The 18,555-nt window shown below is 23.9% G+C and overlaps 1 long non-coding RNA gene across 5 annotated transcripts; it reads right to left on the bottom strand.

Moving 5' to 3' along the window:
* Positions 1-1,226: 1,226 nt before the first annotated feature.
* LOC100577307 lies at positions 1,227-17,806 on the bottom strand. Of its 5 annotated transcripts, none has more exons than XR_003305058.1 (7): positions 17,658-17,783; positions 8,503-8,588; positions 6,774-7,095; positions 6,104-6,653; positions 3,606-5,394; positions 3,093-3,394; positions 1,227-2,999 (listed from the first exon to the last, which is right to left on the bottom strand). It is a non-coding gene; the product is annotated as an uncharacterized LOC100577307 (long non-coding RNA). The 5 variants fall into 5 exon arrangements; XR_003305059.1 differs by lacking the exon at positions 8,503-8,588 and adding an exon at positions 10,161-10,255 and having other exon boundaries at positions 17,658-17,672; XR_001703712.2 differs by lacking the exon at positions 8,503-8,588 and having other exon boundaries at positions 17,658-17,806.
* Positions 17,807-18,555: the final 749 nt, after the last annotated feature.

Below are 18,555 nucleotides of genomic sequence, written 5' to 3'. Positions count from 1 at the left end.
ATAATTTTTCGATATAACGAATAAAGAAGATCGTTTTCCATTTATTCTACAATTTACTATAAATATAGTAAATATAGTATTATTTATAATTATATATTTATTATAAATATATAAATTTATTACTTTACAATTTGTTATAAAATTATTTTTAATTGCATCGATTATGTCGATAAATTAGTAAATACACTTTCAAGTTATTTCATTGCATTAATAGCATAATCTATGACATCTATCGGAATATTTAAAACTAAATTGTTCTCTCGATATTCTAATCTTTATGTTCATCTGATATGTTCATAAACAAGATAGATTCATTGATATATATTGATTACTATTATATTTTATTGGATTTTGAAATATTATTATATTATTATATACATATTACTCTGAAATATCGATTTCGAAAAATAATAATGTTTTTTATAATCTCTATGATTTGTTATTTGTATCTGTATTGTTTTATATCTATTTTATAAGTACATATTTTCAGGATTGTTATTAATTATCATTAACCAGAAATTAATATTAATTATTACTAATTAATATTATTATTATTTATTATTAATCAATTTAATATTAATTTAATTATTTAACATTAAGCAATAATATTTATTAATTTAAATTTAAATTATTAAGAGAAAATATAATAAAATCGAACTATAAGATCTTTTATTTCAAATATTGAAATCTGTTTGTAAATAATTAACTGCTTTTAGTTCGACCCTTTACTTTTGTCTATCAAAGAAATTATCACAACATGAAATAACTTGAAAACAAGAATAAATAGGACATATTTATTGTTTATTTTTGAAAAAGGCATATTAAATCTATAAAAAGTTAGTTATTAATATTTGATATTAGTAATTGTTATATTTATATTTTTCATTTTGTATCTATAAACATTTTGTAAAATTTAAAAAAATGAAGTAAAATAGTTAATTAAAAACAGATTATTATAAAGGAGAATTATAAAATAACTATATAACTATAGTATAATATAACTAGTTCACATGGAAACCAAAAGATTTATGAAGAGTTTAATTTATTATTTTAGAAATATTTTTTATTAAAATGCATAATATTTATATTTTCTAAGTTTTAACATATTGTGATATCTATGAATAATTAAATAATAAATAATAATAAGAAGGCAATTATAATATTTTAAAGATTTTTTATTTTGAGGATATAGATAATGATGGAAATTATGAATAAACAATTAAAGGTTTGAAAGTAAAATGTATATAAAAAGTATATATTTTAAAATTAAATTATATATTAATATCCAATGCTCTTTTTATAGAAGAATTGACTTTGGATGTTCAAATTGTTTTCTCTTTCTTTCGTTAGAAAAATATTTTATTGATAATTTCAATAATAGTGCCTAATTTTGGTGCACTGATAGTATAGATTATAATTTGGGGATCGTCAATCGATTTTTTAATCAATTGTACGATAGCAAATTCCAATGATAAAAACTTCACAATCATTTCTATGCTGCATATTCATTCATATATCTAATACTTTTTATACAAAAAGCTGTTGAATACCCAAACTGATTTATAGAGATAATATTCATCTATCTAATGATCCTTGTATAGAAGAATTGATACTTTGGATATTCAAATTGTTTTTTCTTTTTTTTGTTGGAAAAATGTTTTGCATTAATGATTTCCACAATAGCACATTGATACTGTAAATTGTTGAAAAAATGTTTTGCATTAACAATTTTGATAATAGCCCACTGATAATGTAGATTATAATTTGGGAATGTCAACCGATTTTTTAATCAATTGTGACAGCAAATTTCAACAATGAAATCTTCACAATCGTTGCTATGCAGGATATTCATATCCATATTTATATCTGGTACTTTTTATACAGAAAGTTTGGATATCCAAACTGATAGGTTCATAGAAATATTAATATTCATATCTAATCCTCCTTTTTTAGAAGAATTGATGTCGTAACTATCTTGTTATAGTTGTTGAACAATATTCTTCATTAAGATTTTACAATGGATTTTAATTTGGGAATTGTGAATTGATTTTTTAATCAATTACACATTTCAATGATGAAAGCATGTCGTAACCATACAAGATATATCATCATATCATATATCACGATATTTAATGATTTTGTAGAAAAATGTTGAATATCCAAATAAGAAAATCTATAGAAATATTAATATCCATATATAATGGTCCTTTTATAGAAGAATATCAAAATGTGCTTTTTTTTTATGGAAAAATGTTTTTTGTTATTATCAAGTTTTTCCGTAGCTTCCCCTGATGTTTGGCACATTGATAGCTCAGATTCTAATTTGGGGATGTCAATTTTAATCAATTATAACATTCTCAGTCGTGTATGTTCATTGGAACATTTGCTTTTGTAAAAACTATTAAGATTTTATACCGATCCATGGAAATGAATAACATGATTTTTATTCATCGTAAATTTCTTTATGGATTCGTAATTGTTCTACATAATGAAGTCGTAATAATGAAATGTATGTAACTCCATGCAGTTAATAATATAAATTTGCCATGCGTTGCACGTCTTGCCCATGACACATTTCGAACAGATTGTTTAATTTTGCTTAAAAATCCAATCAATCTTTTTTCAGAATCTGAATATTCAATAAAATTAGAAAGTTCATATAAATTTCAATTCAGGCTATTATTATAAGATGATTTATATATTCATATTTCAAAGGTATTCAATGCCATTCTTCCAATCTGAATTACAATCATTTTTAAATGTAGTCAAGATATCCATAAAATCTTTTATGAGGTTTTCACTCGGTACGTGTTTTGCGAAAAATAGAAATTTAAATTAATCAAATTGGAAACATGTTAATTAAATTAAAGGATGACTTTAAATATTGTAAAAAAAATCATCCTTATAAAATCGTCCAAGGATCTTGATGATTAAAATTTGCAATCACAAACCGTCCATATTATTTTTTTGACAAATAATTGAATCTTCTGTGTTTGTTTCTATAACATTCAATAAAATCAAAAAATTAGTATTATTTTCGAGCATTTACATTATTATTTAGAGCATTATACAGAATTCGTAAATTTATATACCTGAATAATTGAAATTTGTGATAATATGGACAAATTAATTGTCATTAATATTCTTCCTTTAATTTTCTAACACAAAATATGCCATGTTCAAATGATTACTGATTACAGTGAAAATCTTCTTTGTGATAGAGATTTTTATTTATACAGATAAAATGATTATCTGTTATTTAGAACATTATCCTTATGTAGAATGAAGTCGCAAACTCTTTGTCGAGTTCACGATTTAACTGTATCATTATATTGTCTATTATATCACATTTTGTTCAAGTTAAATATTTATTGTCCAATCTTTTCTCAAAAACCTAGATATTCAATAAAAAAGATTAATATTAATTTTATAATTTAGATTATAAAATTATAATTAGATTATAAATTAAATTAAATAAAATTAAATTAATAGATTAAATTAAATAATTTAGACTATTATACAGAATGATTCGTAGATTTATATTCTTATCTTGATGATCGCAGATCATTTTTTAATAATTGATAGACCAATTAATTAACATATACCCAAATATGCAAACCGTATATTCTTCTTTTTATTTTACAATGTACAAACATTTTAAATGTTATTTAAGTTGATCTGTTGATAGAAAATCGTCCCATTATGATCAAGATTTTCACTTGTCACTCGTGATAAAATTAGATATTCATTTTCTATAATAGTAAAATTTCTATAATAGAAATCGTAAAGAAGATGGCTTTACATATCCAATCTGTGGCATCTTTCTGGTTGATTGTTGAATTACTATTATTCAGTTGTTGTTCGTAAAATCTGAATATTTAATAAAATTGCATTAATTTTATAGAATTATTATTTTAATTTATTAACTATGATCAAACATTTGTAAAACGTATGAACTGCAATCATTTTTAAATGTAGTCAAGATTGTCGATGAAAATGAAATCTCTCCCTTATACATAATTAGAATCATACAAAACGAAGCGATGAATCAGGATGAAGCTTGTGTATCTTTTGTGTATTTGAGTTTGCAATTCTGTATATTTTGGGCGAGATGTTGAATTTACGCTGATCAAATTTCTGTAGAACATTCTTCTTTTTGATTCAATTCAAACAATTCGTGTTAATCTTGATTGAGAACAATCTAAATAATCAAGATTTATTTATAAATACATATATTTAAGATTTATAGATTCATATCCATGTCTCGATCTTAATCAAAGATATTCATCGATCTCTTAATAATTTGTGACATGGATTATTCAATTAACATACGTTATTTAATTAACATACAACCCTTGCGATGCGAATTCTTTTTTCATATCTTCTTATATAAATTTCAATTATTTCCAATTCTTTTTTGATCCATTTTAAATAAGAATTAGAAATTAAGAATTTACTTCGCAAAATAATAATTTATCGAGTAAAAAATTATTCTCGAATAAAGTAAAGTCACAGGAATTAAGACTTGATTTAATCTTCGATTTAAACTAGGATAGATGATAGTTGATGGCAACGAATGATGATAGAGTGATGGTAGATTTTCGATCTCATCTTTAAACTTTTAGATTGATCATACTAGTATCGTGGCAATTTTCTTCATTTTTCTCACTCTTCCCGAATGAGATGGCAATTCTTTGCAATAAAGATGTTATCACGTGATTAATTAAATAATTATTTTATTATAGCATTATAAACATGATGAAAATCTTAATTTTCTTTCGCTTGAATTACGATCATTTTGAAAATGTGAGATTGATCATAATAATTATTCCGTAAAATTATTCTTTTATCATAGCGTAATTTTCATCTTACATTCTCAGATATGCGATTAATTAAATAATGATGATAATACGGAGGTAGAAAATCTTTATTTTCCTTTGCTTGAATTACACTCATTTTGAAAATGCATTGTCACAAGATCATCACTTTTGTCGTGGCGTGATCTTCGCGTATGAAGTGGTAGTTCTTTAAAGATGTCTACGATTAATTAAATAATGATGATAACACGGAGGTAGAGAATTATTAATATATAATTTATTTTCTTTTGCTTCACCTACAATCATTTTGAAAATGTAGGTTAATCATTCTTATTTCTAATAAAATTTTTCTTTTGTCGTGGCACCCGTCTCAGTAAAGATAAGATTCTTTATACACATCTCCAATATAATTTTTAGAGATCATTGTTTTTTCCATTTTTTCCTCATTATTAGAATATTATGCTTAACGAATATGGACGATGGTGGTTCAAGCTTGCAATCCATAGCACGTTTCGTCCGTTCTGAACAAATTGAACTCAACTTTTGCTTGTCAATTTTTCAGTAGAATCTGTACATTCTATAAAATCGAAAAATTCGTGTTAATTTTCATGTATGTAAGATACAGTAGAGGATTATTCATAAATTCAAGTTTCAACTTTAATTATTTAAAATTGATGAAACATGTTTTCATCACAATCTGACTCGATTAATTTAAATTTCTATTTTTCGGAATATTTAAAGTTTGTTTTATTCGAAATATTTTTCTTAAAAATATTTGAAAGTGTATAGTTTTTTAGAAATTTGCTAATAGAAATCCAAAATACGGACGAGATATTTCGTGACACAATATCATGGTTTGTACAATGTCATGGATATTGTATCGCGAGTTTTTTTTTATATTTACAATTGAATATCGTTTACCAAACTAAGGTTACAACTGTCTTATAATAAACAAACTCGCGGAATATCTCGATCATTGTATAAATAATGTGTCACGAAGTGTCACGTTCGTCCGATTGCAAATATCGCTCATATTAAAATTTGATTAGATTAAAAATAACTTTTTGCCGTTTACAACAAATTATTTAATTAAAATACGATTAAATATGCAAATAAGATAAGACATAATTACGTAAAATATATCTATTTATATATATATATTAAAATGCAATTCTATTTCGATTAATTGATTTGAAAAATAAATCGAAAGAAAAAAAAAATAATACAATTTTATTTTGTAATTACTTTGCAATTTATTTACTATAATATTCACAACAAAAGCTTACCTTGCAAAGTAAAATTTGTGTATCTATCGATGATGAAGAACCATTCGAATAATTCTCGAGCGATGCTAATCTCCGATTTGAAGTGATTCCTTCGATTGTTGATTTGCTTTTGTTCGACACCTCGCTCGGGTTTATCTTATATTATATCAGGTTGACCTTATATTTTGTTAAAGCGCGTTGATTGGCCAATTTTTCGAATATATCAATTTAAATTGCCAATGGAATTTGAGGCTCTTTTTTTACCTAGCCTTGCCCAGAAGAGGGGCAAGTATTTTCAATAGCGGTGGGTGATCAAGCAATTTCTTCAAAAGTTTGTTCTTTTACTTTCTCTTAAACCGTTGGAATCTTTAAAATCCCTTATTTATGACACGTCCAGGTAGAAATTTGCACCTAGCAAAGTTTAGTTTAACCGAATCGATGAATTTCAAATTGTACGTTTTATCTCATTAAAACATTTAATTTACACGAAATTTTTATTAAATTATGTGATTTTATCGATTTAAGTTGTTAACGATAAAAATTCAATTTAATTGAAATATATTAAATTATGCTAAAAAGAAGTAAAAAGAGAATTAATAACAATTATTATTTCTCACAGTTACATCGTGCAAAAGAAAATTTTGAGCCTTTCAAAAATTTCTAAATTAGATTTATGGTTGTTTCAACTCACCAGGGCAATTATTACTTTTAAGTGCAGAAACAAGAAGAATAAATTGTTGTTTTTCTAAAATTAAATTTCTTGATTTGTGGTAGCATATTTCGGACTTATCCTTTATTTTCTTTCTTTTCATTCCCTTAACAACAAATTATCTTGGCATCTTATAAATCTTCCAATATTCACCATAAGATTCTTTCTTCATTGTTCTACTACAATGATCTTCATTACAATCGTCCAAGGGTCTTCAAGATGAAATTCTATGAATTTTTCCAAGATTGATCAAACTTTTGTCCATTTCTCTCCTTTTCTCTATTTATGACCCTTCTTCTCCTTTCTGAAAAATTTTTCTTTTTTGAATTAACGTATAAAAGGATAAGAGATAATTGAAGGGGGAACATAAATTGCTGAAAACTCTGAACAAAGAGAAATTTAAAAATTCACGAATGAATAATTCAATTCTTTCTTTTTTTTTTATATATAAAACTTATATTTTATTATTTAAAAAAATAAATAAATGATTATTTGTAATAAATTTTTTTTCGATATATTATTTATAAATTTTACAAGACCCGATCGATCGATCGATTAGTCAAAATTATAACGAAAAATTTATAACAAAACGATTTGCATAATTTTTTATTATTTTCGATTATTTTTTAGAAAAAGTATAATTGTTATAAAATTTATAATTATAATTATAAAGAATAGATTAATACGATATACGATCTTTAAAAATTATTTTATATATTATTCGGGATATAATAATTCTTAACATTTCAGCGGAGTTCTTTATTTAGAGTTCTTTGCAATAACAATGTCTTCTAGGCGATAGATAGGTTATCGATATTTTATATTCAAACAAGAGCAGAGATTTCTTTACGACATTTATATAATGATTTGCTTTGCTTTCAGAATTAAAATTATTTTTCAACAGACATATTAAAAATAATATGTCTGAAATGTACGATGATAATATAGCAACAAGTGTAATAACAAGAATAATATATTTTATTTATTTTATTGCAAAATATTTATTTTTTGACTTAATGTATTACACATTTTTCATATAAATATTATTATAAGGAATAATTCAAGGAATTTTTAAAATTTTTATTTAAAGATATTTCTTGACATATTCTCTTAAACACAATATAAAAATATCTCAATCAATAGTACTTGAGCCATTGAGGAAAGACAAGTAGGTATTGTCCCGAATATGCTATTGTCGAAGGAAATCAATATTTTCTATGTATAGACGGAATATATTCTCATAACTTTATTGTTTAATATACTGAGTGCAAGAAAATTAAAATATGCACAAATAATATAAATTCAAAAATCATATTAATTTATATTACAAAAATTCGTGTATAATTTCACGTATATAAAAAATAATTAAAAATTTGACTTTATTCTAAAAATTATATTAGTTAAAAAAAAAATATTCAAGTATATTTTCTTGATATAGAAAAATGATATGATAAAGAAAAAGATAAGAAAGAAGAATCATCTTCTTGATCAGATATATGTACAAGAATTTTTCTTCTTTCTCTGTTTTAATGAAAGATTTTAAGATAATTAAAATAATTGAATATTTATCGAATTGGCAAAAATAATACATTCTTTGTTAATAGATGTATCAATCATGTTCGTTATTCTTTGAATTCAACTTGTACGTGCGTCACTAGATCAAATGAAGCAATTGACCTTTCCATTCGAAATAGACACCAATGGTGATTACCTAATTCTTTGATATTGTTCGAAGAAGCCGTGTGAAATTCTTGTTCCATCTCAAGAAGTATATTGTATCGTATATACTTTCCATATCTTGAATCAAGTTTTCATATATTTTAATTTTAAAATCTATATGTATTGAATAATTTAATCTAATTTTCATTTTATATGCGCAAACTTTTTTTCCTTGATTTTTTTTTCTTTATATATATACATATATATATTCATTTCTGTGAATTCAAATTTATAGAATTACGCAAATATATAGAAAACCAATCCCTCTTCTTTTAAGGCGAAGGTAAAACGTAATTAATAATTAAATATTATATTTCATAAAATTTTTAAATTTATTTCACTATATTAAAACATGTCACTTAAGATAATATTTATGTTAACATAATTATTGGAATTTGTTTTTATTCATTATTTATACTAATAAATTTTATAACAATTTACATCATTCAAAAAAAAATCTAATCATTTACATAATCTAGAATTGAAATTATTAATCCATCATAAATAAAAAATAATAAATTTGTAATAAAGTTTTTAACAAAATTTCCAACAATTTTTTGGATCAAAATTTTCTGTATTTTTAAAAAATTTTATAATTATTATTTATTTTGCGAACGATTAATTCTGAAATAAGTAAACGTTTGATAAACAATTTGAAGAATTTTTTATGCCAATTATTTCCCTAATTTAATCTAGCAAATTTCCCACTGATATATCGTTTTCGTGTCGTAATGTCAATGGAGAATGACTTTTCTATTTTTATATCACATTGATTGATCATTTGCACTTTGGTCGTTTGCACTGATTGAATTCTGTTTTGTTAACAACTTATTTAATTATTAATATAAAAACACACACAGAATAGACTTTTCTTTTATATTAAATTATATTAAATTATCATATATGATTGTTTTTTTTTTTTTACGAAGTAATACGTCAATTGTAATGATAAATTGGTTATTTTTTTACACATTAATATGCAATTTATCTATCAATGATAATGATCTATAATTATAAAAAAAAAAAGAAAATTCGAAATATTTCAGATCAGAAATTATACAGAAATTAATTCCATTTAATTTTCACTTAAGGAAGTTGGTTTTTCTTATTTAAAAATTTATTTTTAAATATTCTTTATTCCTTCGTTCTAAATTTTAATACAAATTTATTATTGAAATTTATTAAAGCAAAATGATACAAATCTAAATTTTAAACAATTAAAATATAATATATCATAAAATGATTATGTATAATTATTGCAATTACAATAATAATTTATACTTTGTTTTTTACGTGTAATATGATTACGATATCTTAACCAATTGAATTATCCAATTATCCAATTTGAAAATTGGATTTGTACCATTGTTTTGCAAAATTGTCTTTCAAAACTTTTTGACGATCGAAACTGTTAAAGGAATATTCCTACAAAAGTCACTTAGTATAAAAAAAAAAAAAAATTATGTTGCATAAATAATACGATCTTTGTAGAATGCTAATGAGGGGCGTAGTATATGCGTCATTATTAACGCACACATGGACTTTTTTTTTTTTTTTTCTCTCGATTTCTACGATTTCTGTGTCCCGTAAAGGCTATCAATAATTAACAGGCTAATCTACATTTAAAAACAATTAAACATTGAAAGTTACTTATGGATAAATCTCTTCTTATTCTCTAGGTATTTCTCCACTTCGATTCTTTGTCTTCCTTTTCTTAGCGCCTTCTCGAGAGACAGAACAACGCACTGTTTCAAATAAGCCAATTAATAATCAATGCACGCACTGAAATCGCAAATGAAGAGACATATTACGATAAGATAATTAGAGACAATGGAGGGTAGTCATCTCATAGTATTCTGAAATAAAGTGTTAGTCATATAGAAGATATGCGAAATACTCTTCAATATCGTACCCGATATTACGTGAACTAATTTTTGACATGGTCTACATTTCTATCTCTCCGAGACACTTGTAAGACAGTTCACAAATTACATTTGTGCCAGCCAATATGGATACTTTGTTCCGTTGAACTTTTCGTCGGTGTATATGTGTGTAGATTTGATATTCACGATTGGGATTGGGAAATTTTCAGGCGGCGAAAACATTTATTATTCCTTAACGTTTACAACTATCGGTAAATTAATATTCACTGATCAATTTACTACACGCGATTTTTATTCCGTGCAAAACGTGTTGCAATATTTAAAGTTGTACACGTTTATCTTTACGCATGAAGAGTTTTATATTAATCCTCCAGTTTTATATTGACGAAAGTATATCCATTTTTATATTTCTCTTATTGATAAAAATCGGCATAAAAATATTCAAATGTAAGAATTCAAAGTCGTTTTAGTATACTTTTACAGAATTGTATAGAAACCCGGACATTTGATATAAATTAGTATAAGAATTAAAGTAATATTAAAAAAAATTAAAGATAATAGAATATTTCTTGAAATTTTTGAATTTTTAAGTATCTTTACATGTTGCTTTCTTTCGTACAAAAAAATGAAAAATCCATTTACTCGAAGAGAACATTATTTCTTTCCTTGAGTATTAAAAAAAAAAAAAAAAAAAGAAAGAAACTTTTGCATTTTTAAATATCTTTACATGTTGCTTTCTTTGATACAAAAAAATGAAAAATCCATTTACTCGAAGAAAACATTATTTCTTTCCTTGAGTATTAAAAAAAAAAAAAAAAAAGAAAGAAACTTTTGCATTTTTAAATATCTTTACATGTTGTTTTCTTTCGTACAAAAAAATGAAAAATCCATTTACTCGAAGAGATCATTATTTCTTTCCTTGAGTATTAAAAAAAAAAAAAAAAGAAAGAAACTTTTGAATTTTTAAGTATCTTTACATGTTGCTTTCTTTCGTACAAAAAAATGAAAAATCCATTTACTCGAAGAGAACATTATTTCTTTCCTTGAGTATTAAAAAAAAAAAAAAAAAAAAAAAAGAAAGAAAGAAAGATCATTTCATTGGCAAATATGATTTACATATCTAGTCAATCATTCGCGTTTACCAAATATTTGACGATGACAGTGACCTAGAATACCCTTGAATTTAAGATTATTCATTGAATCTTTTGATGAACGTGAATGTATTACATATATTGACACGTGTATGCACTTTCACTTCTTATTGAATGTGGGCTGACCAAATGATTGAGTCCAACGAAAAAAATTTCTAGGACATTCACGCACGCATCTATCAATTTTTATATATATTTTTATATACTTCTTGTATATTTTTTCAGGAATCATTTTTATTCATTTATTTCATATGTATATTTCGATGTATATTTTCATTGAGAATACTTGATTTATAGTATAGTACATTTTTTATAATAATATTCTTTGCGAATATTTTTCGAATATTTTATCCCTATACTTTCTATATCTCTTCCATTCCTTCCTGTACTTTCATTTTATCAATCGTTGGCCTAATTTATTTTTTTAATTTTAAGATTTGGAATAATTTTCGAAAAATATTATCATATCACGGAAAAAAGAAATATATCAAAGCGTTCAATTATTCCTGTTTTTATTTCAAGAGCAATAACTGATTTAACTTTTGAAATTAAGTCAATAACCTCGGTAACCTTGAAAGGACATTCACGATGGATTATCGTGATGCATATTAAACGTATGTTGTTACATTGTATAAAAAGTGTGACAAGTTTAAAAAGTTTTTAAACTTTGAATGTAATTTACATGACAAACGGAAATTAAAATTTAGAATTTAAAAGTATGTAAACTTTTGACAAATACATTACGATTATTAATTATATAAATATTTTGATTATTCGTGAGGATTCACATTGAGATTTTAATTTTTATTAATATATATATTAATAGAATTTATAGCAGATTTCTATTTTCGAAAATGTGATCGATAATAATCGATGATAAAACAAAATTTAATGAACGATATTAAATTCAAATTTTGATTATTCGTTCATTAAAAACTAATAATCTCACAATGATATATTAAATATATTATAATTTATATATTACATATAATGTAGTAAATATATTATGAAAATGCAATATAAATATTATTAAAATTCAAATGAATTAAAATTCAATAATTTTATAAATTATTAAATTTATTATTTACATATCACATTTTGTGTAATAAAATTTTTGCACAAATAATGTAAAAAATTCAATAACATCAAATGATAATAATAATTTTTAAGATTATTAGAAAGAAAATTTTTTTTTATACATAGTTATCGAACAAATGGACAATTGATAATTTTATTGCTATGCTATTATAAGAATTTATTTTAATAAATAATATATTGATAAATTTATACTATATTATACTATAAATTATCTATTTCTTATCTATATTATACTATAAATTATCTCAATAACAAGTATATCTTATAAGATTTATTCTTTGTTTTAATCTTTTTATTTTATTGAAAATTAAGTAACAATTTTTTATTCATGTGCGTCAATTTTATGTAAATGAAAATGAAAAGATTCCCTAACGGAAAATTAAATGCGTCATTTGATCGTGAAGACATTTTTTTTGGCGAACAATAAAAATCAGCAAACTGGTTTTAAGAGAGAATCTCATTTTTCTGGTTTTGTTTTTGGTCTAAGTTCTAAAAAGTCCAACACAAACCGGATATTCCAGTTAAATTATTTCTTTTTACAATAAATTTATTACGAGTTTATTCTTCAAATGATTTATTAATGATTTATTTCTAATATTTTATGATTCATGAATTATAAATATCAAGTTGAAACGATAAAATATCAATTCATTTCCTTTCTATTTCTTTATCCGTTTTTCACTACCTGTATATTTCACTTGGAATATCATTTTATATGGTTTATGTTAAATAGAATATAATAGTATAAAATATATTTTTATTTCATAAAATAATTTCTTCTCAATACTGAAACTAATATGATTGTATAAATGATTAAAGATACCATAATAATTCTTTGTTTCAAAGTGCTTTTAGATAGATGGTCAATAAAATTTATATACGATTTGGAAAATTAATTTTAATAAAGAATATAAGAATAATATTTTTCATATTTATATTTCTTTTTTAAATTTTTATTTTGCTTAAAATATATTAATTAGATTAAAATTTATTACCCATAAATTTTAAACCTTTAAAGGATTTATCCTGTTAATTTATCGATGATAATGAATAAAACTTTCTTCCGAAATTTTTATTTGATTAGCTTTCACTACAATTGTAAGCAGCCTAGATACGATGAAAGTTAAGTAAGTTTTGTTCAGCATATATATAGTATATGCCACAACTTCTTCGATTCCTTTATGACTAAGGAGGCCATCGTATTAAGGACACGATCATTGTTACATAGTTTCCACGATCATATATGTCATACATATTTAAATTTTTATAATAATCTTTATCTATAATTTTTTTTATATATATCATAATGTTTCTAATATGTTATAATTATATAAAATATCACTTCAAACGTAAAAATATGTATTTATCTTATTGATGTATTAAAGAAAAACAAAAATAATTAGGAATATCATGCTAAGATATAATAACACATTGATGTGCAATAAAGCAGATATAATATAATAAAATAAAATAAACATAGGTATTATAATTGTATCTAATATATTATAATTTACTTATATGTACGTTGCTCAAATTTGACATCTGATTTTTGAATAAGGAACATTTTTGATAAAAAAAAATTTGTATTATAAAATTGATAAATAATTAATAAGTATGCCGTACATATTCTTCGTTAACTGTGTATTTATCTTTTTTTTAAACAGAATAGTAAATATTAAACAGAAAATCTATCAAAGTTAAGAGACATTTACGTCAATTCTTTAAGATCATCTAAAAAGAGAAGACATGCAAAATTATAAATTTTAATATTATTGTTTAAAAAGATTCTATTGTGTGATTTTTTTTATAGATGTCTGATTGCAACAAATAGAATGTAATGAATATGTGAAATTTATAAATAATTTAAAGAATTATTTATTTATTTTTTTTTTATGTTGTCCAATAAAAGATGATTAATGATTTTAATAAAAGTTATAGAATCTTGAAAAATGAAAGATAAATTGAATATATTTTTGAGATTTTCTTTTTTCTTTTCTTTTATTGCAAGAACAAAATTGTTATTAAAATAGTAGATGAAATTTTATTTGATAGAACTGACTATAGATGACTTGCAAAATTCATGCAAAAAAATTTCAACTCAAAATGTTATGGAAGATTACATTCTCTCGATCATAATTAATAATAAAATTAAATTAATTGCTTATACAAATAATTTATTAACGAGTAATACGTAATATAAAATTATATACTTTATAAAATCATTATTAATATAAATTAACACAAAGTGCAAAATTCAAAACAATTAATAACAATGTAATATCATATTTTATACAATCTAGATAATTATGAAACCATTATCAATTTTTATTTTTTTTACCTCTTTTTTTTTTATCTCTTATGCATGTGTAAAAGAGATGTTACGTTTCTTTTAACGTCAGTCGACTAACTTCTTTTATGAATCCTAATTATTTAACGCAAAAAAATAATTTAAATCGTTGATCATTGGAAAACAATATATATTTTGCATTATCTTGTTCCCTCAAATAAATAAATTATCATTGTTAGATATTTGGCGATTTTAATATTGATGAATTAATAGTTCATGAATATTGATTGTGAATATGATCTTTATATAATAAACACATAATTGGCATGATGTCAACGTGATAAAGAAAATTAATATATTCTTCATTTGTGCGCAGTGTAATAATATTGACTAATTTATTGAAATTTACATAATGCTAATAAAAATATATTCTATAAAATTAATTTTTTCTTATTTTCTAAATACTTTGTTAATACGTAACTTCTGATTTTCTTTAATCATATATTATTACATTTGTCGCGTATCATCTTAAAATTTTATTCTGTAATGATATAGGTATCTAAAGTTTAATTTCATTTATTCGATTATTTAACATAAAAGTGAGATTAACAATTTTTCAAAAATATGTAATTTTTAATATTTTTAATTTATACATGTAAAATATGCATATGAAGGAATATTCAAAATCGAAAAGATCTCAAACATTTCTTTTTGTATTTCTTTTCTCTATGTAAAACGAGCGTGTAAAAGAGTTTCTAAAATTTTTGAGCTTATGAATTTCCAGGAACGATGTATGAAATTAGCGAACACATATGATAAATAAAAAAGAAATTTTACTACGTCACTATTTTATGTGAAGATACTATTGAATTATTATTAATCTTTGAAAATAAAAAATAATAGCGGAAGAGGAAGTTTAAATTGATAATTAATGTTAACTAAATTTGACAATTTCGCAAAGAATGATGAAAGCGGAAATATCTCTCTATTACCATCAGTTTCTTATAAAAGATAAAAAAATTTTACGTTTTATATTGACCATGACATTTGGATTTAATTCGATAAAATTTGATATTCTCGAAAATATATTTTTATAAATACAATATAACATAACTCGAGAAACGAAAATTAAAATTAGAAAATATGTCAAGTATGTAATAACATTGTAATATCATGTATCCTGTTATCACACGATTTTATACAGTAAATATTTCGGTATCGTTCTGGCGAAAAAAGTATGCGGATAAAATACGATTTTCGAATTTAATTTCACAAAGTGCGAAATAAAAATTAATTCGAAACGATAATCATGGAATTTGGAAAATGTTTTATCTTCAAATTTTATTTTCATATTTACTTAACGTCATCACGAAGATTATAAGTATTAAATTATTTAAAAAAAAAATTGATAAATATTCTTATGTACAGATAATATATATAGATAATTATCGACAATTAAAAAATTAAGAATTTTTTTCACTCTTGAATTAATCATAGTTCATTTTCATATAAGAATTTCGAAGAAATTGATCGATTCTTTTGCCAAGGAACTTTGTCCTGAAACATTATTTTCTATATGCATGATTTAATGGTTGCTTGATTTTCATAATGCACAAGATCAATTTAATGTGATAGAAATATTAGATTCATTTAAAAAAAAGGAGAGGGGAATAATTATTTATCAATCTTTGCTAAATGTTATAAAGTTAAGGTCATCAATAAGGAAAATTATAGGTAATATAACGCAATAAGAAAAACTAATATTGGAAAGTATTTCCTTGATTAAATATACATCATTAATGTTATTTACGGAAATAATATTGTTTAATATTTATGCAAATTTGTTTACTACGTCTTAGTATTAGGCATATTGATTGTTGATTATGACATTAAGAACTTTAATAATTTTTATTAATATTAATAAATTTAGGATGAGATGATCCATGTTTTTAAAAATATTGAATTTTATTTTTGTGAATTATAAATTACAAATAATTGTGAAAATAAGAAAAAGAAATTTGGATGAAATGGATCATTTCATATTGCCTCATTATTTTTATCGAAAAAATTATTTTACATAAATTTGGAATTATTTTTCATAAAATAAATAATAAAGTAAAATGAGAATATAAAATGATTCTAAATTTCATTATTAACAATATTCTTATTGTGAAAATAAATAATCATTATAGTAATCGTTATATTTAAAAAATTTTCGAATTTCACATGTATACAAAGCGAGACATATATGAATTAAACACGAATCTGGTGTTGTCAAAAACAATTATCCATTTATATTTTGAACGAAACAATTTGTACATATTATATTGCGTTATGAACAACATATTTCTGTTTAGTTCGTTTTATAATATAAATCTTTATTAGATTTCATCATAAGATATGTTACATTACGTTTCTGTTTCAAAGTCAAGTTTTATTTCTTTTCTATTTTTTTTTATTCTTATCTTTCGAAAGTTCATTAATTGACTTTTCAAACATAAAGTCGAATTGATTGATTAATACGATTGACCTCGAATATATGTTATACGTATATATATATATATAGAAAGAAAGGTGTGTATATATATAGAAAGAAAGGTGTGTATATATATATATATATATATATATATATATATATATATATATATACACACACCTTTCTTTCTTTCGGCGTGTAAAATATATTATGCACGATAATAAATATATTACATGGACAAAAACTTCTCACCCTTTCATCTTCTGTTTTCGCACGAAATAAGAGGCGATTACACTTGGTCTGGCATGTATACAACATACGTACCGATGCACCTGTGGGCCGTTTGCGCGTTATGAACTACAAAGCTTCAAGTCGATCTTGCCCGAACTCTACCGAAGGATAACGAATGTTGTGCATATATAAAGCCGGCAAGTGACGCTTAGCGATCATTCGAGCGAGGTTAGATCGATGCAAAGTTAGTCTCGAGCATTCGATCAGCATATAATACATATATATATATATATTCTCTCTGTAAAACATATAATTGAAATTCGAATACTGAAAAAAGAAAAAGTGATACCGTGTTTGAAACGCAATCAGAAGAACGTTCTCTTTCGAATATAATCGATCGCAGAACGCAGATCCGAAAAGAATTTCCATCTCTCAAAGAAAGAGGCCGAAGAGAGAGCAAGATGTACACCAATCCATTTAACCGCAAACACAGCACCATTCGTCAGATGTTGGACCGGCTGTTAGATCCTACTAAGAAATCGATCAGAAGATCTGAAAGCGTGTCGAGTTCTGGAAGTGGGAGTTCGAAGGGTAGTAACAGCTCCCTGAGCAGATGCATTCACGGCCACAAAGTTTTGCAGTGGGGAAGAAAATGAAACATGGTGGAAGGGAATCGGCGAATCGCTATATCACTCTCTTCTTTACTCTCCGTTTTTGTTTCATCCTCTTTACCTATTCTTCGCGGAGAAGTGCACCGATAAGGGAAGAAAACGGAGCCATTATAATACCTTCTGTGATGGTGGTGCGAGCCGAGATCGAGACGGGATTTTGCTGTTGCTAATGGTAATCGGTGGTGTACGCCGCAGAAAATACCATTGCGAGGAATAAAAGGCGGGCAGGCGTATGGAAGGGAATGCGT

Source organism: Apis mellifera, linkage group LG7 (genome assembly GCF_003254395.2).
Source record: "Apis mellifera strain DH4 linkage group LG7, Amel_HAv3.1, whole genome shotgun sequence".
Classification (NCBI taxonomy): Eukaryota; Metazoa; Arthropoda; class Insecta; order Hymenoptera; family Apidae; genus Apis; species Apis mellifera.
The sequence above is the reverse complement of the archived record's forward strand: the minus strand, read 5'-3'. Positions and strand labels throughout refer to the sequence as shown.